The sequence below is a fragment of the Aquila chrysaetos genome, chromosome 1 (genome assembly GCF_900496995.4).
Source record: "Aquila chrysaetos chrysaetos chromosome 1, bAquChr1.4, whole genome shotgun sequence".
Lineage (NCBI taxonomy): Eukaryota > Metazoa > Chordata > Aves > Accipitriformes > Accipitridae > Aquila > Aquila chrysaetos.
The window spans coordinates 57,250,041-57,275,615 of record NC_044004.1 but is presented as its reverse complement, the minus strand read 5'-3'; the positions used below and the strand labels follow the sequence as shown (position 1 = coordinate 57,275,615).

Sequence of the window (25,575 nt, the reverse complement as noted above, 5' to 3'; positions counted from 1 at the left end):
CACCTGGGTCTGGACAAATATCTTTTTCTTCTTCTGGGTTAATTTAAAAAGAAAACCAACAATTCTTTCCCCTGACAAATGAGACTTTCAATCAGCGCTGAGCTATCACTGCAGAAGGATAACCGGTCTTTGCTTACTTGACATATGGGATTCTTCCAGTTCCAGAGGTGGAAGTCATGGTTAGGCTGAAGAGCACTTGAAAAAATAAGCTGCTTCATGTTGCTAGTCAGTAAGAGGAATCATTTGGCTTTGATGTGGAGGAAAGAATAGGCAATGCACCCGCTTCAGTTTCTTGTGGTGTTGCTGGATTCTTTTATTGCTGTTGCTTATAACCACAGGCAGAGATAAGAAATACTTTTCCTTCTTTCCTCTCTCTCTTCTATTTCTCTCTTTCCTCTCTCCATTGGTTTCTATGCTCTAAAATACTGAATTATAACATAGGAAGGACCACCAGTGACTTCTGAAAACTGACAGATCTTAGCTTTCCTCCAGATGCTGAGTTAACATACGCCTTACTGCGGCAGGCAAACCTTAATTCAGTTGGCAGTAGGATTACAGCAGGTATATTTACCCTCAAGAACACTCATTTTCCATATGTAATTATCTCCTCATCTGCTGAGTCAGGAGGAAAATCAAAATTATCCTCTGTTTTAGATTATGTTTTCCTAGGACTGACATGAGAATTCTGGGTGACATTCTCAAAAGCATCCAATTTATATAGGATTAAAAGACTGTGGCTTTCAGGGGATCATCTGCTCCTCAGATGTATTAGGGACATTAGAAAACAGTACTTTTGGTTTCTAACGTTGGAGATGGAGGCATAGATAGAAGATTGCAGCCTTTATTGCCATCAGTATAGGATAAGATCATAATTTATGTTTTCAGATGAGGCTTTGAAAATGATGATCTTGTATGTTCTAACTGGAAACCAAGTTGCCCATGGGGCGTGTTTCGAAAGAGTATGAGTTTGCAGTAATAATTCCACTATATTTTTTTCTTTGTCCCTCTGCAATATATTTTTCTGGCAGCCACAATCCACTCCAGAGGAGGAGGAAGAAGGTTGGGGGTTTTGTGTGTGTGCGTGAAAAAGGCTTTTGATTTATGCTGGGGGCAGCTGGGGTTTTTTCTTCTTTTCTGCAACATTCCTGTGTGATCTACAAATTACTGTTCCCTATTTGAACACTGGGTATAAGCAAGATGCTTTTCTGCCTCCTTCATCAGTCTATTCCACTTAGCTACAAGCAGATTCAGACAGATGCTGTCTCTTATTCCAGAAGTATGTATGCCTTCAATATCCATGCCTTAATGATCTAGAAATACTGTGCTATCCCACTAGCCAAGACTGATATGGAGCAATTGTACCTAGAGACATGTATTGCAGGTCCTTTTCTCATCCAGTTCTGTTCCATCATCCCTATTTGAGAAAAGAGAATTTCCTCGATATAACAATGTGTCATGGTTTAAGCCCAGCCAGCAACTAGGCACTGTGCAGCCGCTCACTCACTACCCCCCTCTCTATGTAAATGGTATAGAATAAGGAGTGGATATTGTCCTGTTTTCAGCTGGGTTAGAGTTAATTTTCTTCTTTCTTCGCTTTCTCTGCCAGCAAGCAGGTGTACAAGAAGCTGAGAGGGAGCATATCAGCACAGCTGACCCAAACTAGCCAAAGGGATATTCCATACCATAGAACATCATCCTCGCTATATAAACTGGGGGCAGTTGGCCAGGATGCACGGATCGCTACTTGGGCATTGGTCACTGGGTGGTGAGCAACTATATTGTGCAGCACTTGTATTTTCTTGTTTTTTTTTTTTTTAATTTATTACTTTTCATTACTATTATTATATTTTATAATTATTATTGTTAGTATTACATTTTATTTTACTTTAGTTATTAAATTGTTCTTATCTCAACCCACAAGTTTTACTTTTTTTCCCGATTCTCCTCCCCATCCCACTGGGAGCGGGGGGATTGAGCGAGTGGCTGTGTGGTGCCTAGTTGCTGGCTGGGCACAAGAAACTGAAAAATCCTTAAGTTAGGATAAGCGCTACTTAGCAACAACCAAAACATCAGTGTGTTATCAACATTATTCTCACACTAAATCCAAAACACACTGTACCAGCTACTAAGAAGAAAATTAACTCTATCCCAGCTGAAACTAGGATACCATGTCTGTGGACCACTATGACAGCCAGCAACCTGTTTCCTCATCTCTGGCTGCATGGAGCTGTATCAGCAATTTGGCCCAGCATCTAACCCAACACCTCCTGAATCTCACCAAAATACAAACGCTAAGATAACAATACAGATGGAGTAAGATATGTAAGATAACAATACAGATGGAAGCATTTAAGTTAGTATATGGCTTGTAGAGTAGTTTGCGATCCTTTGGGTTGGTAAATGCTGTGTAAGTATAAAGCACTATTTTGTCTCATGCTTGCATAAACTTAGATTCCTTGGTTTTGCATTCTGCTGTGTGGATTAAGTTACAGCAGATCTGTCTGGAACACCCATTGAAGCTAAACAGTGGTACGTCTTCTGCTTCGTTGTTTAATATCAGATGCTTTATTATGGGAATTCAAATAAAACTTGACTTAAACAAAGCAGGCCTTTCTGCTATTTTTAGAATGTTATGCCATATCTCTTGTCCGTGTTTTACAGGCTGGTGTGTAATTAATGATGTGTGTCCTTCCTTCCCTTGTTAATTGATGCACAAGCTTTTGGGAGGTATGTGTCATTATCTAATGTAATCGTACAGAAAGTGAAAAGCGGAAAAGGGAAGAAAAGAAAAAAAATCCACATGCCTTGATGTCCTATCACAGTTGAAGGAGGGGTGGGGCAGGGAGGGGGTTGCCCTAGCAAGTTCAGAACTGGACTGCTTCACGGTATTGCCAAGATCCATAAGCTTTTAACAGTCTCTGGCTCCAAATGCCTCCACGATCCTGTTTAGAGAAGTTGTTTTAAATGTGTCTGTTCCTTCTGTTGCCCCTTGCCCTGGCACCTGGCAAGAGGGCAGAGGAGCCTCTCCCTCCATTTTCTGCTCAGTGATCTCCATCTCGCCATCATTTGCTTTCAGGTTGGAGGAAGGTGTGCGGGAGACCGTAGGTTCCTTTAATCCCTATTAAGAACAGCAGATCACAGTGGCCCCTCTGGCCTTGTTCCCTATGACTATGAAACTAGCTTTAGCAGCACAGAGATTTAATCTTTCTAGTGGAAATGTAGTACTGGTCAAAGGTCTGTGCTGCATCTTTTAGGACAGTTTCTTAGCTGTGTGAAGTTAATCGTGAGGCAGTGTCCATTCCAAGTCACAGATTTTGGCAGAAGGCTTGTGCTATAGACTCACCTTTCTGCAGCTCTGCTCTCTTCCCTGGGAGAGATCCCAAAGAGGAAAGCCACAAACTCTGCCAGAGGCACAGAGAAGGCCTCTAGTCCCTCTTGCAGGCTCCTTTTCTTGCCTGCCTCCTCTTCCCACCACCTATCAGGTGACCAGGGGGAGAGAACAAGCAGCTCTGGGCTGCACTATGAGCTGTGTGGGGATGATAAGCAGCTCTGTGTCTCTCTGTTATCTTTAAAACCTACCTGGTGCAGTCTGTCAGCTGCTTCAGGTCCTCTCTGAGAGCCTAGACGGGGACGAGCCAAGGTGTCTATGCTACATAGTCCTCTGTAGCCCTGCCAGCGCATGCAGCAGATAGGATGGGCTGATAGGAAGCAGCCAGTTGCTCCTTCAGCTGTTGTTCCCCAGTTTTTTCCTCCATCTTCAGTTAATTTAGATTATACCTAAAGTGCGTCCACAACTACGTTTAAGCAAAAGTGGTTACCATAGTAACACTGGAGGTTTTCTAAATGCAGTCTATGATGTAAACAACTAAAATGACTGTCACCCCAAATAGTTGTTTATTTCTTCTGTGTAGTTTATTGAGAATTTAAATCTGTTGTAGCACACACAGATTTACCACTTCTAAGTATAACTTGGAGGAGTAACACATTTTTTCTTATTGCTTCCATTTCAGCAGATCTGTTTCCATGTCAACAGCTCACATTGATAAAGAATTGACATTCTGACTGCATTTGGCAGTGTAGGGTACAAGGTGACAATTAAAATAAATCAATGTTTCTAATGATGCTGATGTTAGAACCATGCCAAAATACTGCGATTCCCATGCACAGTAGCCAGTGATTGCTTCTTGAATCTGGAGAGAGCAAGGCAGGAATTCTTATGGGAACAGACTTTCTTTGCAAGGTTTTCAAGCCTTCCTGCTTACAGATGCAGAAAGACTGGGAAAGCAAACTCTCTCTCTCTCTCTCTCTCTCTCTCAGAAAAATGCACCTAGCACTCTGTGTGTGCGCACGCACATGTGTGTTTGCTTTGGCTCATCCACTTCTAATCTAGGTGAGGTCTAGAAATGCATAAAGCATGCAATAAAAAATAGAATGCCATTCTTGGACTAAAAACCTGTTTTGAGTCAAGTTTCTGGCAAAAAATTGTGCAGCAGGAGGGCTTAATTAATCCCTCCTCCTTCCATTCCTAATTTCCTTGTAGTGAATATATGTCTTGAAATTACTGAGGGATGAGAAACTTGGAGGCCCAGAAGGGCATTTTTTAAGCTTGCAAGCCTGTTCAGCAAAGACTGGCACTTCACATTGTCGATTTGGGGGATGAAAGTGGACTGCTTTTCTCTGTCTGTGTGAGCAGCATCTAGATACACAATTGCCACCGTTGAGGTGTCATCACTGTGCTTGTTTTCCCTTAGTGTGTAGAGGGGCTAAGATCAGTGGCCCGCTGTATTAAGCACCCCATTTACACACAATAGGAGAGACACAATCTGCAAGAATTCCCAGACTAAGCAGACAGCAAACAGGGAAAGAAGAAAAAACTGTTATCCCATTTTACAGGGGCAGAGAGGGATTAAAAGGAGTTTTTCAAAGCTGCAGATAGGAGTGGCGGCTTCCAGGTGATGCAAGCTCCTTACCTGCGGTTTGGATGCCAGAAAATCCTTTATCTGGTGTGTCTTGGGGTCATACTGGAGTCTCGTGGCAGATGTGGAAATCTAGCTCAGCGCTTCTGAATTGGAATGTGCTCACCTTCAAGGGTGAGCAAAGTTTGGGAATACATTTCCATGGAGGCATTCGGCTTGTCTGAAGGCACTCTGTCTAGTTTGAAGTACGTTTGAATCTATAATTTCCATTGGTTTTGGAGACGATACATACCTCCTAATGTTAGGCATCTAAATGATGTGCCTAATGATCTTGGTTGCTGTGGGTTCTCTTGGTAGCCAATGGAAAGAAATAGTTGTGTCCAAACAACAGTTCAGATCGCCTTGAGCAGGTGTCTAGCACTGCCTGATACTGCTTCGTGAATGTGTAAATTTGTTAGGTCTTTCATACCATGGGATCATATAATTTTTGTGGGTTTGACAGGTCCACAGGCTTACTGTGCCTAGTGAGGCTTCTATTTTTAAATTAAATTCTTAGGTATTGTTTTAGAGAAAAGAATATAAAAGCAGAAATACTGGTACAAGTAATGCAAATCCTGGTACCACTGAGGTATACCAAAATGTGGTCAGTTTTCGCTCTCACACATACACACAAGAGCAAACTCCAAACCCCCAAACCAGTCATTTTTGTAATAGAGATGAATATAGTAAATCCCCCACATGTACTAATGATAATTTTAGTTCCAGATTGCATTCTTTGGAGGATCTCTGAATGAATTATGCCTCACAGCAGCCCATAAGGTGGTAAGTATTGTTACTGTATTTTGTAAATGTGAAAGAATTGTGTGATATTGATAAACAGAGAAATTGCCAAATCAGTCAGATCCGTGGCAAATAGCTTTTCACTGTAGAAAAATACCACTCTTTCAGATACAAGACAGGTACAGTGTTTATATGTTTCAGCAAACAAGCCATTGCTGAATGACTTTAATTTGATTGCACAGGAGTGAGACACTTTTAGGACGTATCCTGTGAATGTCACTGAGGTGCTGTAACATAAAAAATAAGATTGCAGCTGAGAAGGGATGTGTAATCTCTGGGTTTTGGTCTTGAATATTGGCTGTAGCTGACAGTAGAACAGCAGCTGGTTAGATGAGTCTGCACAATAATGAGGGCTAAGATGATCTAGCTCTCTCTGTTGAACTGCTGTTGGCCTTCCTTATCATATTACCTCATCTCCTAGCTGCAGGGATTGGCAGTCTTTCAAGGAGGTGTGCACAATATTGTTTTCCCCCACCTTGAATTAGAGGTATGAAAGTAGCAGGGGCTGTAAGTGCTGCTTCTGAGAGGTTGGGCTGAGTGAGGGGTCCTGCGAGGGGGTAGCCTCCAGTACCTGTGCAATTTGGCTTTGGAGGGTGCCAGGGTCAGGCAGGCATCCCTCCTGGTGCCACAGCTTCCAGTACCTGGCTCTGCCCAAGCTCTGGTGTCTCCCATCGGAAGTCCTTTACCACAGGCTTGTGGCTGTCAGCCCTCAAGCCAAGTTTCAGCACCTATAGCTATTGTTCCATGGAGACATGACTAGCCATATGGTAGTGCTGCTTCTGCCCCTGTTTTATTAGCTAAATTTAATTAACAGGCAATTATAATAACCAGACAGACAAATATAATAGCCTACTGTCATGTTTCATTGTAAATAATGGCTGTAGTGGCCACAGCAATATTATTTGACTTAATATGAATGTGTTTGACATATGCCATTGAGAATGAGATGAACATGATGCCTAAGACAAACTGTGTATTAACATGTAGTCCCTGTTGTTCAAAAGCTCTGGAAACCCGGCCGTAATCAGTAACAGTGAAATAATGAAAGGACAGTCACAACCATTTTTATATGAGTTAATGCAAACCAGAAGAAACACATAACCAAACACAGACAGGGGTTGAAGAAAAGCTATGACTTAGTCCCAGAAATTCTGTGCTAAAGGTCTAGACTTTAACAGGAGTAAACAAGACCCATTCCTAAGACACAGTTGAGAAATCTTTGTGTGAAATAGAAGGAATATGTAAGTGAAAGATGTCAAATGGTGTTTGGCTGTAATTGGATACAGCATGAATGCTGTGAAAATGTTAACCTAATTCTGTCCCAAATCTGAAAGAAAACTAAGATTTCTTCTAAGATTTCTTCTCAGCTTTGCTGAGGTGCAGTTGTGGAACCACTAATTGAAAGAAAACTGTAATTCTAATAGTTGAACATGCCCTTTCCTCACTAGTGTTGTCCAATACTAGAAAGTGGAGGAGGAAAGAAATCAGTTACTTTACAGCCCTTCATGTAAAAATAAATAAATAAATAAATGGGGTGGCAAATAATGTAGTTTTTCTAATAAATCAGATATATTAAGCTGTGGGCTTCTGCCCTTCTAAAATAAAAGGAAGCAAGAGACTGTCAGTGGCAAAAATACTACCTTGTGGGATTTGAACAGAATTGTAAAACCCATTCCCCTGCCTTTGGGATGATGTAGTGAAAATGGAACGTGTTACTCACAGTTCTTCTTGGTTTCATTCGGTGTCTGAGTTGCCTTTTGTCATCCATGGGGTGCAATTCCTATGGAGTGAAACACATACAGCATGGACTAAAGTGCTTCAAAACAGCTATGTGCTGCCTTAGGCAGTACCTCAATGGTTAATAGGACTAATGAATGTGCACAGTAAGAACAGTGAACGCAGCCAGTTTAAGGATCAAGACCAAAGGTTATTTTCAGGTATGAGAAACGAGAAGGTGAAAATATACAGGCACGCAGGAATACAGTGTTGTGAGCAGGTTTAGGGCCTTGGCACAAAGAGAAGATTCTTCTCCCTGTTCCTGTTACTGCAACAAAGGTTGCAACCTGAAACATACCTAATTAAAAATGGCTTCAAGCTTCCTTAAACTTCACAGAGGCTCTGTCCTACTGGTGAGGGTTGGGCAGAGCAGAAGGGGAGGGTAGTAGGTAGGGCTTACTAAAAACTAGGGGGGCTTTCTGCTGGGGCACACATTATTGAGCAGTCGCTTTGCTACCTTTTGAAAGCATAGGCATGCCCCTCCTAGTCTGTCCATGCTGGTGAAGATAGGTGTGCAGGTACAGAAACCTGGTACTAGAGAGGATGCTGTAGTGATTCAGTGGTGATAGATTTTTGGCCAAAAACAGAGTGAAAGAGCGTGCAGTGACACATGCGATACCCCTGTCTGCCTCTGCTGCCCTGGATGTGCCCGGTACAGTCCAGTTCTTTTTCTAGTCCACAGCAGAGGAGCAAGAAAGGAAGTAATTGTCTATCTGGTTGCTCTATTCACTCTCCCATACCTGTAAGATGAAGAGCTGTTGCTACCACAGGAAGAGTAGCAGTGGGTCTCTGGTGACAAGGTAAGCAGGTACCAGTGACTGGCAAGTGCATATTGCAGTGAAAGGGGGATCCCAGGGTGTCAGAAATGTCTCACCTTGGTTCTGTGTCTGGATGTTGAAATGCTGAGACAGCATCCCGATGCACTTTGTTACTCTGGAAGAAAGTTACTCCGTTTACTCCTCAGGTTCCTGGAAGGATTGCTGGGGTCAGAGACTGGCCTATAATTGCAGCTGTCAGCTCACTGTTAAATGGAGAGATGTAAAATACCTCCTTGCACATCATTTATTAACATTTAAAACCCATCAGGGGACATATAAAACATTCCTCTTTCTGTAACATTTATAAACTACTGAGGAGCACAGACACATTCCCCTATATTAATTACCCTAATTTAGGCAATGTCCATGGAGGGCCCATGAGCACAGCAGCTATGATCCCCCCCCCACCCCAGTTCTTTTATTTCTAGGCATTGAGGTTCCCCTGAGCCCATTCCAGCTGCAAATTCTCCTGGCATGAAGCAGGGTAATGCTGGAGACTGAATGTATTTTCAGACCTTGTATACATGAGGGAGTTGCACTAAGATTACTGGTAAACCTGCTTAGTTAAACCAATGCAAAATGTGACATGGACAGTCTTATTTCATCTGGCCGCTTCTTTTAGATTTGGATTAGGTTTGAAATCAAGTAAACCCCCATTTAACATCTTTAAATAAAGATGTATGAAGGCATTCACATCAGTTTAACTTGAATTGTTTCAGTCAGATTTAAATGAAACCAGTGAAACTTTCTTGTACTGAGATCACCTCAGTAAATACAAATTTCTGTCTCTCTTCTACAGGCCTGAGGGGATGCAGCTCTTCTGGCTTTTCACAAGGCATAATTTTAGTCACCTATGCTAGGAGCCAGTGGGAGTTATAAGCTCTGCTGGATCAGGGTAAATCAAGTGAGGGGCTTTTAGTGGTCAAGGACGGAACATGAAAGAAAGCAGCTTTACTTGTCTTACTCAGTGAAATGACCACAGCATCTCCTTTGAACCTCTTCAGGCCTAGAGCTGTGAATGGGTTGGGCCTGCCATAGATCCTTAGTGTCTTGTTGTTGCTGTCGAGAGTATCCAATGGTGCTAGTATGTATGGGGTAGTATAAGTGATGCATCTGACTGGGGAAAGGTCAGCCTGCAGCATCTTTAGATGGCAAATTCCCTTTAGAGCGTTCACTCCTCTCTGCTGGGCTTTGGTATCAGTACCTATGTGCGAGAGCAAGAAAACGGGCAGGTACCTATTCTCCCTGGGTTATTTCAGCCAGCTGATAAAAAGTAAGAAATGTGGCTACTTTCAGTTCATGAAATGTTTGAGGTGGGCATGTTTTCCTGCAGTAGTGTGAGGTTTGGAGAATAAAATAAGTACGTTATACTGAATGTCATCTTGAGTTTCCTCCATGAAATAATTTGAAGAGTGTTCCCCAGCTGCATGTGCTGAGCTGTGAGAATTGTTGCTGAAAGCACATAATGTTGTGTATACTTAATTTTAAATGACTCCACCATGGAGAAGTCTGTACGTGTTAGAGAATTACCGTGGTTTTAAGTAGTACAGATCTATGGTGTTCTTCATCAGAGGTGAAGCCATATAAACACTGCTTGTCACTTCCTTGCTATGCACTTGCTGTGTCACCTGTGAATGTTTTAGCGAGTGTCCCAAATCAGTGATGGAAAAGCACTGAGAAATATCTAGAGTAGTAGGGTTCTTGTGCAGTGGGGAGCTGATTAGGTCCAGTGCCTGGAGAGGGATCCTTCTGCGCAGGTATTCTTCCCATTAGCTGTGCCACTAAGCCATATATCATAGGAGGGCTGAAATTTGTTTTTATCAATTCAGGAACAAGATCCTACATCTGTTCCTAATTACAGGTAGGGGTCTCAAAGGAGGTCTGAGTTACAGTGTATGTGGATATCAAAATGCATAGCTCTCATTACTTGAATAGGTAAATAATTTTATTCATCATCTGTGCAGGGACGTAGGAAGCGTAGCCCAGGAGATGTTAACAATTAACTGCAATCTCGTTTGCATTAGTGGCTATCAATATCTTCAGCTCTTCTGCACAGTAGTTTAATATTGACTATGTAAACCTTCTGAAAAGGGGTTAACTTTTTTTGTGTGTGAATTGGGCATTTACAAATATATTTCTGTTTTTGTCAGATTGAATTTACACGATATTTTTCTGTAGAGGATGTGTTTTTATGGTTCTTTGCTTTATTTTGGGGAATGAGGGACCAAGTGTCTTCTGTAAAATCTGGGCTACCATGGTTTATGGCTGGCTTCCATTCAGGTCAAGGTGGTAACCACCACGCAGGACTGTTTCCTGTGTCTGAAACAGATAATTTCCCTGGACCCAAAATTTTAGTTTTGGCAGAGTTGGTGTAGTTGCTTATCCTTTTGAGGACAACTGTCTCTGTCCCATGTGGTGTGCAGATTTTAGTGTCCAGTAAATGCAAGGATTTGCTTGTGTTTTTTAAAGGACTTGCCCTCGCGGTAGGGTTACTCTAGTTGCTTGCAAAAAAGTCACATGTAAGAAACACACCAAGAGACTCCACAATCCATGTTGATACGATTTATTGCTATAGATTCAAACAGACACAAGAGGAAAATAATGAGAAGTGTAGCTATTTGCAAGGAAATACGCTATTATTCATATTTTTAACTTGAGCTGGCTTAACTGAAGCACACTGGTGCGTTTTACTGAAGTAGTCTGCACAGTTGGAGAGTATAGGCAAAAACTTGGGTTAATACTGTATACCAGATGCTAATATGACTCCCCTTTATAGCTTAACCATGACACTACAACATGGCTGTCCTCCCTGTAGTAATTGTAACTCAAGGGTATGTAACTGCTGGGAAACACTTTTTTTTCTGTTAGAAATTCCAACTGTATCCCAGGCAGTGCAAAATACTGCTGACAGATTGGTTCTGCCCTCTGCTGATTGTGGTAGCAGAAGTGCTTTGACGCTTTGTATGTACGAGGTTGGTGAACCCCTCTCAGAACCTTTACACATGCAGTAATGTCAAATACGCTGCTCTTGTAACTTGAATTGTTAAGTTTGTTGAGGTGAACAGCAGTTACCTGCAAATGAGAACAGCAGAAAATCCAGTGATTTCAAACCAGTGCATTTAACTTAAATTCAGTACCAAGCACATTGTTGGAGTTATTAGTAAAGCAATCAGTTCGGAAGCAACTACAGCAATACGGGTGGTAAATAGATGGCAGCATGGATTTATTAAAAGTAAATCACATAAACTAACTTAATTTCTTTCTCTGATAGGATAAAAAGCTTAGTGGATAAGGTAAATCCACCAGAATAATGTGTCTCCATTTCATGAACATTTTTCTTACAGTTCGGTACAACAGTCTCGTAAGAAAATTAGAAGCATGGATGAGATAAAATTTTTATAAAATGTGATGGATTGTAAGTCATTTTGAGTGACAGTAAATATATATGTCAAGGTATATCTAAAGTGCTTGTCACATCGGTACTTTTATATATATATTAATAACTCAGTTTTCAGAGAGGAGAGAGCTGTCTTTCAGGAATCAATTCTGGCTCCAATACTAAGTTAATGTGCTCTATTTTCATTAATTGCTTTGATGGTAGGATTAAGACTTCATTGATCTTATGTGTGAATGATATTAGTCTTGTTGGGACTGCAAATACCATGCAAAGACTAGTCATTAAAATATATCCTCCTCTGGATGTGTCCCTGGCATACGCCCTAGAGCCTCAGACAGGGAATATGTGCATAGCTGGGCCACTTTGGAATTTCTCTATAAAGCAAAACTCCCTGTGTCCTTCTAGCTAGGGTCAAGAGATTGGCTTTCTATCTGCAATTACATTTAAAAAAAAAACAAACTTGAAAAACTTACATTAAAAGAACATTAAGGTTGTAAAGCCAACCACTGAGTAATTAGGAAATAATAGAATTCAAGTGGCCTGTATAATTTTATTTCAGCTTCCTAATGCATATGTATTATGAGGCAGTCTTTAATTCCAGGAATCCATACTATTTTTAACTCAGGATTCTCCTTCGGTAGCCGTCTGCACAGGAAGGAATTTCATGCAGCCTGAGTTTTGCTTCATGCAATTTCATGAAAAATTCCTCAGAACTTCATTCCAGGCCAGTTTGCAGCCCACCGTTTCTAATGATATTCTTGCAAAATGGAGATATGTGTGCAGAAACATGGAAGCACTTCAGTGTAACGTTTCAGAAGCACTAAGAAGAAACATGCAGTTTTGGAGTGCAACAATGATACAGGGAATTGCTGAAATCTAACATTTTTTGATAAATTGAACTTAAAAGCACTTCCAAATTCAAGTTTCAGTGTAGGTATTTTGCAGTGTCTAATTAAAGACATAATATGATCTATATGTACACTGAATCTTTGTGTCTGAAGGTTTGCACTGTTGCCTTAGATGCATGACAATTAGGCATTTTCTGTTGAATGCTCTGGATAATACCATTAGATGCACAATAATTAGGTGTTTTCATCTCATTAATATTCATTTTCATACATTTAAATGCCTCTCTTATAGCATTTGTTAATTAACATACATTTACAATGGTATATTCCTCTTCCCCGTTCACCCATTCTGACTAATTTAATGAGCTGACATATCAGATGACTTCTCTTACAGGATTCTGCTGTTGTATCTTTGGTGGGAACAAAGAAGTGGTTATCGTGCTGTTTGTGGGTGGTATTAGCGCAGCTATTTTTCTTCACAAGGAATCTGAGGCATGGAGAGTCTGTCCTCAATAATGCTGTTGCAAAATAGAGGGCTCCTTACTGTCTATTTCCTTTTATTCGTATTATTAAAACCTGCATCCCAGGGGCAAAGTTTGGGCCCTAATGTGTTTTTTGAATTGAAAGTGAATACAGTTTATACCCCTAAAAGTTTGTGTTTCATGCAACTCGGAGCGTAGAGCGCAGCCTGCAAAACTGTAGTGAGGGACACACCAACATTAAAAAATTTCTTTCCTCATTCTTATAAGTAGGGCTAATTTAAAAGGTAAACTAAAACATTCAGGGGAGTTGAAGGAAATCCCCGTCTCCTGAAAATGTCTGCAAGGAGGTGAAATAGTAACTGAAATGCTGCTGTATAATTACACCTACTGGGGATATTCATTATGATTCTTGGGTTACTCTAGAGTCTGACTATTAGTATTAAGTTAGACAGCTTGCCCGTGTATCGTACAAATATTTTAACAGACTGTGCACAGCACCTCCCACAGTAAAGTCTGTGGTTTCAGTTCCTGTGTTGATGCTGAAGTACAAATAATAATAGTAAACACATACAGAAAATAAACAGAGTTCCTTCTGTAGATTTAGCAGATAGAGTTTTTGTGACAGTACGCTACAGTTTTTTGAGTCTCATTTCATCAAAAATTAAGGGGAAAAACTCCTTTAAAATTCTTCATACTGATAAATCAAAAAGCAATCTCAGCAGTTAACAGATTATTCAAATTCAAATAGAGAAAACATACCTGGAGGGGAATTTTCAAAAAGGCTCAATGTCAACTTAATTCTGTTCCCACTGAAGTCAATGGGAGTTAAGCCAGTACAGAGCGTTTTTCAAAATCTTAACCCTAGGATCTGCATACCCATCTAAGTTCGATGAGGTTTATTCTTTAGGAGATTCCAAGTTATTAAGGAAGAGATTTTCAGTAGCACCTGGGGGATTTAGAAGCACAGTTCAATTAGTCTTTCATTGCAATTTGTGCTTCTAAATACCTGAGACAGGTTTGAAAATCTCACGCTAAAACCCCGTCTCAGCTGTTGGTTAAAGCCTCAGTGCACATGTCTCTTCCGATAAAAATAGGATTCCAGTCTGAGGCACATGCAGAATTTTACGTGTGGTTAGATGGTATGCCAGGAGAATAGGCTGTCACATTATCGTTAACTATAAATGAAGGGCACTGTCAAGTGAGGAACATTTGAACAACATTGCAAACACTGCCGCCGTGGTCCTGTGGTGGGTTATGCTTAATACTGAAGAGTCACGTTCTGTGACCTCTGTAAAACTGAGAGGCATGTAACTCCCTGAAGATGCCAAGAGGGTAAGTTAGTATTCATTTCAAGCACGATGGAAGGATCTGGTGCCCCACTTTCTGGACTGGCATATCATTTAGGAGTGATGGATGTGGTTATACGTCAGTGCACATGATTTACATGGGTTTAAATGGCTCCTTTTGACGTGGTTTTTATACAGTGTTACTGCAGCCATCCAACAAAACCCTGCCCTGCTAGTGCAGTGAAGATGATCGGATTTAGGTGTCTTGACAGCCCTCACTTTTTCTGCTGGCAAGAAAAGACATATCCCTGCTTTCCTGAATTTCATGGAAGAGAAAACACAATTCCTTTTAAGTGTCTGGAAGAGAAAAGAGGAGAGAGTTCTGTCAGTGCAATAGAAACTGGGAGAGTTTCAGCCATGGTTCTTGGGAGTAAGGGTTCAAAGCCCAGTGTTAACTTCATTTGAGAGCAGCTTGGCTGGCAATGCCAAGTTGATCCCCTCACTGTTTGGGAGGTCCAGTTTTGACATGCCAGTGGTTCAGAGTTTAGTCTACCTTTTTTGCTCATAGGATGCAGTGTACGTTTCACACAGAAATAGGCATATGTCTCTTTTTAGAGGGCAGATTCTCCTTCAGATACATCTAAGCACTCCTGCTGATGGAAACTAGTTGGACGGCTATGAAAAACATTACTGCCAGAGTGATGTTTTGTATCGTACAGGTCCATCTCAGGACCTCTTGTGAAGGTGCCTTGCTTTACATTTTTAACTCTGCTGCAGTGTAATTGAAAAGGAGTTTGAGGGTCAGGCAGGAGGAAATGGGAGTAAGAAGTTGATAATGTTTTCCTTTAAAAAGGAGGGCTAAAAAAGGATACTAAATTTGAATTATTTCAGTGTGCAGTACACCACAAAAAAATGAAGAGGAAGCTTGTAATTTATTACAGGGGCTGTCCTACTCATGCTAAAATTAAGCTTAACAGGACAGCCAGTCTTAGTCTTTACTTGGGTAAGCAGATGGGTGAAGGAGAGCAAGTCTGTTTCTGTACCATCCCTTCTTCTCAGCAAGCCTTGTACTCATGTCACGGGGAGGAGAAGCAGGAACATTACAGCAGCATACCTAGAGAAATGCCAGATGCTCTTTTCCTGTGAGCAAAGGGGGATGAAGTGGCAGGAAATGAAAGGAGCCTCATCCTGACGAATGCAGGGAGGTAGCGAGCTCTGCAAAGCAGGGTGAAATAGCTCCCCACTGTAAAAGGAAGGAGTCTGGGAGGTGAAGTAGCTGTAATTCACACAACCCATGCCAGCCAGTTCAAGGGACTACGTGTTATTCAATACAGAGTGAAGGATTACCATCTTTATACACTATTGAACCTAAACCAAGCACACTGGGGCCAAACTATTTCAAGGGAGAGCATTTGGACTTGCACTGGAAATAACAGTTAATGAATGGCTCCAGAAGGTTCAGATTACATTGACTTGAGATTTACTGTCTGACCAGGATATCTCTTTATGACAATACCTTTGTTTAAATATAGATAGCCCACTGAAGCTGCTTGATAAAGGAAAATAAGAACAATGTCATGGGGTTAGCCCTTGAGGGAGAAGGACTCTTGCAGAGAACTGCTGCTCCTGAGGCCTGCTGAGTACACTAAAGCAGGGAAGCTCTGCGTATTAGAAGGGTGGAAGAGGGTTCGAAACAGGCAGCTCCTAAACTGAATGAGGCCAGGCAGTGTGGGGCTCACCATCAGGTCAAAGAATGGTTGCATTATGGGAAGGGGAGCCTAGGATAGCTCAGGAGGCAACTGAATTGGAGGTGAGAAAAGTGAATCATAGAATGGTTTGGGTTGGAAGGGACCTTTAAAGGTCATCTAGTCCAACCCCCCTGCAACAAGCAGGGACATCTTCAACTAGATCAGGTTGCTCAAAGCCCCATCCAACCTGATCTTGAATGTTTCCAGGGGTGGGGCATCTGCCACCTCTCTGGGCACCCTGTTCCAGTGCCTCACCGCCCTCACAGTAAAGAACTTCTTCCTTACATCTAATCTAAATCTATCTACCCTCTTTCAGTTTAAAACCATTACCCCTTGTCCTTTTGCTACAGACCCTATTAAAAAGTCTGTCCCCATCTTTCTTATAAGCCCCCTTTAAGTATTGAAAGGCTGCGGGAAGGTCTCCCTGGAGCCTTCTCTTCTCCAGGCTAAACAACCCCAACGCTCTCAGCCTGTCCTCATAGGAGAGCTGTTCCAGCCCTCTCATCATTTTCATGGCCATCCTCTGGACCCACTCCAATAGGTCCATGTCTTTTCCTGTACTCCAGAGCTGAACACAGTACTCCAGGTGTGGTCTCACCAGAGCAGAGTAGAAGGGCAGAATCACCTCCCGCAGCCTGCTGGTCACACTTCTTTTGATCCAGCTCAGGATACAGGATACTTGATCCCGCTATGTCATTGATGAAGATATTAAACAGTACTCATCCTAATATGGAGCCCTGAGGGACACCACTTGTCACCGATCTCCATCCAGACATTGAGCCGTTGACCGCTACTCTCTGGCTGTGACCATCCAGCCAATTCCTTATCCACTGAATAGTCCATCCATCAAATCCATCTCTTTCCAATTTAGAGAGCAGGCTGTTGTGGGAGACTGTGTCAAAGGCCTTACAGAGGTACAGATAGATGATGTCCATAGCTCTTCCCTTGTCCACTGGAGGGATAAGCTGTTGGAGTGGTCACAGAAAAATGTAGCATGTAGAGAAGGATGCAAAGGAGTGAGAAGAAGACAAAAGTATCCCCGTGACCTAGATAAAAGACTGAAGAGCTCTGGGCAACTTTTCTGATTTGGGATGGAAAAGTCCCTGATGCACAGAGATTCCTGTCTGGTGGTCAGTCTCTGTACAGGTACTTACACAGTCTGTTTTACTTTGGTTTCTGTGAACTGCAGCTCCTGATAAGCAAACATTAGAAATATCCTTTTGATTCTGCATGGCTTGTCTGGCCTGTAGGCTTAGTCCAGAATGATGTGTAATGGGAGCTTTACTTTGACAGGAGGTCTGCACAGATTGGTGATTTGGAGGGTTTTCTTCCCTCTTGGTCTAATCTTGGAGGAAGTGAGTCACTGCTATCTTTCTTTCATTTGCTTGGAGGTTGTGCTGGTAGGGAGAACACATTATAGAAGAGTCAAGTTTCCTATCCTTCCTTCCTGTATCTGTTTCTCTCTTGTGCTAACTCATCCCACTTAATGCGGAAGAAACAACTGGACTTGAAATGGAGTCCATAAACAAGTGGCTTTAAAAGGGACAGATGAGCCATTTAATTAATGGCTTCTGTTCATCCCTGCTACCCAGCCTAGCATACTTCTGCCTTGACTTGGCGCAAGGAGAAGAGATGATAGAGTAGCAGCACTGTACTGTTCCCATCCAGGCAGAACCTGAGACCTATTCAGCTTCATGGGGAAACAGTGAACCTGCAGCAGAAAACCCTCTGTGAGATGTTAATCCTGTTGTAAGGATGATAACAGTGCAAAGCTGTCTTAATGTCAGTGTTAGCAGGATGGGCAGGTGAGGTGTAGAGATGGGTGGTACAAGAATTCCAGGACATTACTTGGGGCCATCCATAAACTGGTACAAATCTAGGGCCTCTAAAGATGCCTCCCCTCCCTCACTCCCAGCTGAGCTGCTCTCGCAGTGCGGAGGCCAAAGGCTGGGACACAGTGCATATGCTAAGGTAAGGTGAAAATAGCAGCATACACTGCATTTTGTGCTGTTCTCTTTCCTTACGTAATCAAGTACTGCAAGTTTTACACACCAGTGCACAGATTACTGGCATTTACTAGGAAGCACGAGGAGCAGGCTGGCAACTGCTCGGAGGCACGCGAAATATACAGGCAATTGCTCTGGAGCATGGGGAACACACAGGCAATTCAATTCCCAACTGGTTTCTAGGCAGGAGCTACCAATTAAAATTAAAAGAATAAAAGACTGCAAGCTTGGGACTGATGATATGCTCTGGAGAGAGGAGTTGCCAACAGCTTGTGCTACAAAGATGCCTCTCTTTCAGTGGATTTCAAATGGTGAAAGAAACTCAGGTAACAGATCATTCTTTTTTTCTGGCTTCCCTGATTTTCATGTACTCAGTCGTGCAGCCAAAATTCCTACAAAGACAGACGGGGCTGCTCCCCATGAATTCCAAGCAGCGAGCGAGCCTTTTGAGAGCTGATACAGTGAATATGCCAGCAGTCAGCTGTACCTAGGAAGCAAGATTTTAAAACCAAGCATCAGGTGCCTGAGCAGAGAGTGTTGAATGATGGGGCTCAGATAATCTACTAATGAGAGCATGGTATTTATTTTTATATATATGAAATTATTTAGGGTTAAAAAAATAGATAAAATTTATCCATCTAATGTGTCTTTCACATTAATTGTTAATGAGTGTCTGAAGCAGACCTCCCCTTCTGACGGAGAAAACTGAAGCCTAACTAGGTGAGTTTATTAGACATATGTGGGATGTGCAAAGCCAGGATTTATGCTGTGCCCATCACAGTGGTCCCTGAGGATCATGTAGGAAGTGGGCAAGTTTTAACTGCAATTACCAAACTGCAGCTACCATGGGGCAGATGAAGTCGTAAATCACAATCTGTTACTGGTTATGAACTCAAAGCGTGCTTCCCTTGCTCCTCTCAGAAGTCGTGTGAATGTTGATGAACTAGTCAGGTGGAGGCTGCTGGATGGGAGAATTTTCACAGAAAGCAGTGAGATTACCCAATTTTTTTAATGATTTGTACAAAAAAGGATAACGCGAAGACTACTAGTGCTTCAAGACATGGAAGTCATAATGGTGGTGCAAGGCAAGAACTGTGATCTTACCTCAACTCCCTGCCAACCAGAGAAAAAGCCGTGCCCACCAGCCACTGAAAAATGGTGGCACTAATCCAGTCAAAATGTCTAGAGGTAGTGTATGCATTGTTTTAAGATGCATTTTGTCACATGTGGCCTTTACTTGGGAAGCGGAGTAAGAAAGATAAAACCTTTCAGGCACTTCACCTCCATTGGGTAACAGGAATGACCAGACTCCACACCACAGTACTGCAAAGTCATTGCACTACCTCATATCAACATAATTCTGCTACATTTGGGTTTGCTTTGTGAAGGATGAACTGTGTGGCTTTCAGATTTCTCTTTCAGAGAGTTTAACACAGAAACTGATCCACTAGCAGGTGCAGGATGGAATCATTTATTATTGCTTAGCTTAATAAACTGCATCTTAAATTATGATATCGATTACAGTGTTGAATGAAAAGGCTGAGCTGGCATTATAGTATTTGACATGAGCAGCATTTTAAAATGTTTACAATGATTGCATGATCCATCAGTATTGTTTTTGGAAAGCAATAGACTTAAAATATAGTGTTACATAAAGTGCTAGGTGCTTCTGAATTCATTTACTTAAGTTTTGATCTAAAAATCAAAGACATCGCATGGCAAAAGGTGCTCACCCAGAGTTCTTGTCGCCATTAACAAACACAAGCTAACATTTGCTGTATCAGTTCACCAGATTAATGACATTAAAGCACAGCAAAAATACATTTGCAGCAACCCTAGTAAGTTCTGTAGAATCTCCTGACAGGATAAACATGTCTTCCCTGCCCTCCTTTTTTTCCCTCCCCCCCAAACAAGCAATAAAAACATTTTGCATAAACAAATTCCAAATTACAACTAATCATAGGAAAGCTGACAAATGTATGCTATGCTAGTCTGTGAAAATACTAATCAAAGCAGCCTGTCAATTGTTAAAGTTAATGATTTAGATATGCAAAACTCTGACTAAATTTTTGTGGATAATTACATAATTACGCCTGGGTTAACACAATCAAAAATAGCAATTGCATGCTCCATCTTGAAATCACCATGGCAGTTCCCTGCTATCTTTTAAAGGCCTCTTTACCCTTGTTCCCCCTGCACACAAGGTACAGTAGGGAAGGGAGAAAAAACTGGGAGCCACTTGGGAAAGAAAAGCAACTGTGGTAGGTGCCTCCTGCCTACTCCATCCACTCTTTGCCCTGGAGAACAAAGCACCCGCTAGAGTGGGTGGAGGTGTGGAAAAAGCTAGCCAGATAACAGAGGACTGGAAACAGGAGAGTTCTCTGCTGTAATGAGCTACAGTAGCAGCATCTCTACCCATGGATTAAAATATCTGTGACAACGAGCTTTTCCTGGGGGAGGTCTTTCAGATTGAAGAGGAGAGAGTTTATACGTTGTTTTAAAGGTCTTGCTATGATACAGGAACCCAGGACTGGCAAGGTTTACCTAGGTCATTCAATTTTTCATTAAATTATTAAATCATTCAAAAGTTCTTTTGATCCCAAACGGTTGCCTCCCAGGTGTTTGGCACAGAAGGGGCTATCAAGTTCTTCCATCCAAACCACCCCGCCATGAGCTATGAAACGCCCTTTCCACCTGACCACATGCTTAAAAGCCTTTGCTGGGGGTGCCAGAGGAAGGGAGGCTTTTGGTGAAGGGGAAATGAAAGGGGGTAAGCAAGCCAAATCCTGTTGTGTGCTAGTCTTTTCAGCTCCTTTGATAATAACTCTGGGTCTATTCTGAGCACCTTTGAAAAGCCTAGTCCTTGGAAATCTTGAATTTCTCTTGCAGCACTGTTTTTTTCCTTCTCATGTTGGCTTCTTGCTCTCTTTTTATACTAGGTTTAACTGATACAGTGTAGAGATTCCAGATGTTGGGAATCTCAGGGAGGTGACATAGGATAAATAAAATGAATATTGGGGTCTTTCCTGAATGTCACGTTGGCTGAGATGGGGTAATGATAGTGATGGGGATTTGAAAAGTAATATATCTCTTGTGTAATTTTTTATCATAATTTTTCTATACAGTTTCCATTAAATAGATAAATGACCTAAAAGAAAAAGAGAATAAAGTGTGAAAGCACAAAATCAGTCCCTGTCAAGAGCTACATAAGAAGAGTCAGGGCCCCAGCCTTCTGAAATTGGCTGCCTAAACTCCTAAATCTGCAAGCAGATGTTCAGGTGGATTGACTGGCTTTACTAGTGGCTTACTAGTAGTAGGGACCTAACATGTGAGGGAAGAAAATGCACATTGATGTAGATGTATTTTGTCCCCCCAAAATATGCTATCAAAGTCAGCTTCAGCTAATTGATGTTATGGGGCCCATTATTGCTTTTGTTATATTTTTGAGAGTAACTATTACAAATCCACTTGGTGGGTTGCTCAGCCTGTAATAAGGGCATGAAATTAAATAGTAGTGCGGTTGGATGTCTGAATGAAACCTGAAATGTTGTTTTCTTGCAAGCACCTGGAGCAATAGCAGGGCTCTAAGGCACTATTCTCCAGTCTTACACTGCTTACTTCTGCTGCACCGATGAAGCAAAAATAAACTTCCTGTACTTAGACAGATTTTAAACATTTTTCTACAAGACGGAAACCAGATGGAATATTTTCACAGCTGACACCAAAATTCACAGTTTTCGTGACTTCTGTGATATTGTGATTTATACAGGGACTTTCTGTATCAGCAGCCCTGAGCAGACAGCCTCTTGCCATTCAAGCTTTCAAACATTATTTGGATTGGTAGGTCAAAAGATTGTATTAGCTGTGTGAAATGTGAAGTATCAGTGGATTTAAATGATAGCTCTGTGGGCTGTTCTGTTTCTGCATCTCAACTGTAAGTCATAATAATAAAATATGTTAAAAGTACACTGCTCCAAAATGGATAGCAAACCCTTAAATGCCTTGAAATTAATCATTTCTAGAAGCAAACAAAAAATTCTTATGTCAGGGCATGAGCACAAGGCAGGCTATTGTCTTTAAGCATTTGCTAGCTCTGTTAAAGGGAGGGCATGAGTGGCAGAAGGCATTCTGCTTGGGGCTGTGCATTTCACAGGCAGTATGTTTTGGGTTTGGGGTTTTTGTTTGTTTGTTTGTTTGTTTTCTATTCCCCTACTGGGGATCGAGAAGCCAAGTCGAAGCTGCTGGTAGACCAGGTAGAAGGAACCGGCGGAGAGCACGGGACCTGGCAGAGCTGGATGCGGGCAGGGTTTTTCCCCACATCCTGTTTCCTTTGCTCTCTGTTTGTGCCTGGATCAGCTTGTTGTTCTTTGCAGTCGAGCTTCTTCCCACTTTTGTGGGAATTCATGGTTTCCTGGGAAACTTGTGTTGACCTGTGCCTGAAGAAAACTTCAGAAAGGCATTGATTTTTCTGTTTTTACGGGGCTTTCTCTACGCACGAGACCAGTATTTCAGCAACCCTGATGGCTGCCTGCCTGTTTCCAGATGCAGTTCCAGATTTTATGTTTTCCTTTCAGTCTTAGGTGATGTGGCTTTTGGCTGTGTGATATCCTTACCAATCTAGAGCAGCATGTTGGTGTTCTGGTACTAACAGTACTCAAGAGTTCAGCCTGCTGAGGGAGGCAGTGTTGGAGGTATTCCTTGTGCGTGTGTATTTATGGGATCACATACTCTGAAATCCACCTCTCTCCCCATCCAAGAGAGCTGGTTTGCACAGGGCTCCAGAGATCAGAGAAAAGGCTTGTCTTTAATAAGGTGTTTGCTTAGGAAGGGATGTGTTGTTGCTAGGGGATGTAATTTCTTTCCAGCTCTGAGAAAGATGGAGGTATATATAATTATATATTATAATTATATATTGCTTATAATATGTGCACCTTATCTTTATAGGAGGATTTATTGTGTAAATCAATGACAAAATAAATGGTAACAGCTCCTACATAGCCAGGGCAAGGGAAGGGCTCAGTCTCTAATGCATTTTTCTTGCTCAACCACTTCTTAAGGCTACTGGCATACCAAAGTATCCTTCAGTCTTCTGTAACGTACGTGCCAGTCTCAACTCCAATGCAATGGTCGAATGAAGTAGCATAAACCCACGTTTATCCTTCACAGTGAAATGGTACTTGATGTTGTTTGGACCTGATGTGCAAGACTTTACACCCCCCACCCCCCCAAAAAAAAAAAAAGGTAGTAATATGGTAGAGACAGAGAAGGGGGATGGTTAATAATTTGTAGCAAATCTTACTGAATTGTACGCTAAATAAATGCTGGTTCCAATGATATCTGCTGAAAATTGGCATACAACAAAACATTTGGTGATAACATATGGAAGGAGGTGTGGGAGACAGTTAGAAGAAGCTTTCCACTTTTCTGTACATGTTTATAATCTAGTGTCCTCAACATTATAGATACTACATATTGAAACTGTCTGTATGCAACCTGGCTTACAAAAAAAAAAAAGTGCTGGTATGAGTAGGAAATACTGCCATTCTTAACATGTTATTTCCCCATTTGGACCTTTTTTGCTTGGGTTTTTTTCATTTTTTTTTCTTCCCCCCTCCCCAGCCAGCTTCAGTGAATACAGACATGGTATTATAAGGTTCATGCTAATGAGTAATTGTTTAGAAGGCTGTAGCACAAATCTGTAATGTTCTCCTTCTATAGACAGTCACTGAAATCCAGGAAACCACATTTTAAATATAATGCTGATATATATCTAAGGCAGTTTAAACAAATGCAGTCACTTTTGCAAGATACTTCCTTTGGCTACGCTGATCTGGCAAATTACTTAAATATATGCTTAAATCCCATGTGTACTTGCTTTGAAGTCAATGGGATTACTTATATGTTTATATACTCTGGTGGTTTGAGGCCTTAAAACATAGGAGGACATTTGGCATTTAGAAGAACAGGGCTGGAAGGAGCCTCAAGAAGTCCCCCTTCTGCAGGACTGGTTATATTTATGTCATTCCTGGCAGAATTTTTTCTAGGCTGTTCTTAAAAACATCTGGTGATGAAGACTGCAGATTCCATAGCTTTCCCAGGCTCCATCCCAGTGCTTCACTATCTTAATTATTATAAATGTTTTTCTCTAATGTCTGACCTGCATCCATCTTGCTGCAAGTTAAACCTGTTATTGTTTGAACTTTCTAACATGTAAGAACCCTGTGTGTGACAAGCTTTTATACATTCAAAGTCTTAAAATTGCCTTCCCCAGAATTCTTCACTCTGAAGACCCCAAAGTTCTCAAATCTTTTCTCCTGGACACATTTTCTGGACCTGTGGTCACTTCCATTGCTTTTCTTCTGGGACTCTCCAATTAGTCCATCTCTGCCTTGCGCTCTTCTCTTCTCCATCCCCTGTTGAATTTCAGCCCTTTTCTTGACACCACTGTGATTTGTCAACATCTCTTCAAACTCTGAGCCTCCATACTTGCAGTTGTCCTATGCACACCATTTGTATAGTCTGCAAGCACAGTACGCATGCTGTTTCATGGCTAGATGATTCACAAAAGTACTGAACAGAATCATATCCACAGCAGAGTTTTGTAATCCTGCTGTCCCCTTAGATGGCCTGCTTGAACTGTGGGCAAATGATAACTTTCTCTACCCATCGTGCCCAACCACTTTCATACCTGTCTCAGAACCATTTTGTTCAGACCATGTTTTGTTAGTGTGCCTGTGAGAGTGACATCTGAGACAGCACCAAAAGCTTTACTAAATCAAGAAACGTGACATCTCCTGCTTTGCTTCTGCCACGAGGCCTATTCCCATATGGCAGAAGGAAATTAAATTGATTTGACAGGATTTATTCTCTGCAATTCCATACTAGCTGCTACTCATTGCCATGTTATCTTCTAGGTGCTTACAAATAGTCTGATTACTTGTTCTGGTATTTTTCTGAGGATTGAAGACAAACTGACTGGCTGGTAACTCCTTAGCTCTGCTTTCCCCACATTGTAGAGCTGGATATTCTGTTTGTTCTTTTCCAGCCTTTGGCACCTCATCTTCTATTCTTGTGTTCTCAGAGGGGACTGTCCAGTGATTCAGAGATTGCCTAAGTGGCTCTTTAACAATCCTGAGTTGAAATTCATTGTGCCCAGTCAATTTGAAGACCTGTGATTTATTTAAGGGCATTTTCATCTGGTCTTTTTAGGCCATTATCTTCCTGCTACTACATCTTCAGTTCCTTGTCTGCACTGGCATCTGTGTCCTTTAGAAGTTTCTCAGTGGCACTACCAGTTCTAAACTTTTTATTTTTGCCTTCCATGAGATCTCTTATGTTTAGGTCATCTGCCAGAGTTTAATCCTGTTATCATCAATCGTTGTGCTGCTTCTAGATCAAGGCTTAATTGGAGACTATGGAAAACCCCTCAATTTCTGATTCTTACTTGGACAGTAGTCT

The 25,575-nt window shown here is 41.6% G+C and overlaps 1 long non-coding RNA gene across 1 annotated transcript in view; it reads left to right on the top strand.

The window, feature by feature from the left end:
* Nucleotides 1-25,575, top strand: part of LOC115346986 — a 53,641-nt gene that overhangs the window by 11,187 nt on the left and 16,879 nt on the right. Inside the window, exon 2 of the long non-coding RNA XR_003925341.1 lies at nucleotides 5,682-5,738. This is a non-coding gene — a long non-coding RNA (uncharacterized LOC115346986). The remainder of the gene's footprint in view (nucleotides 1-5,681; nucleotides 5,739-25,575) is intronic.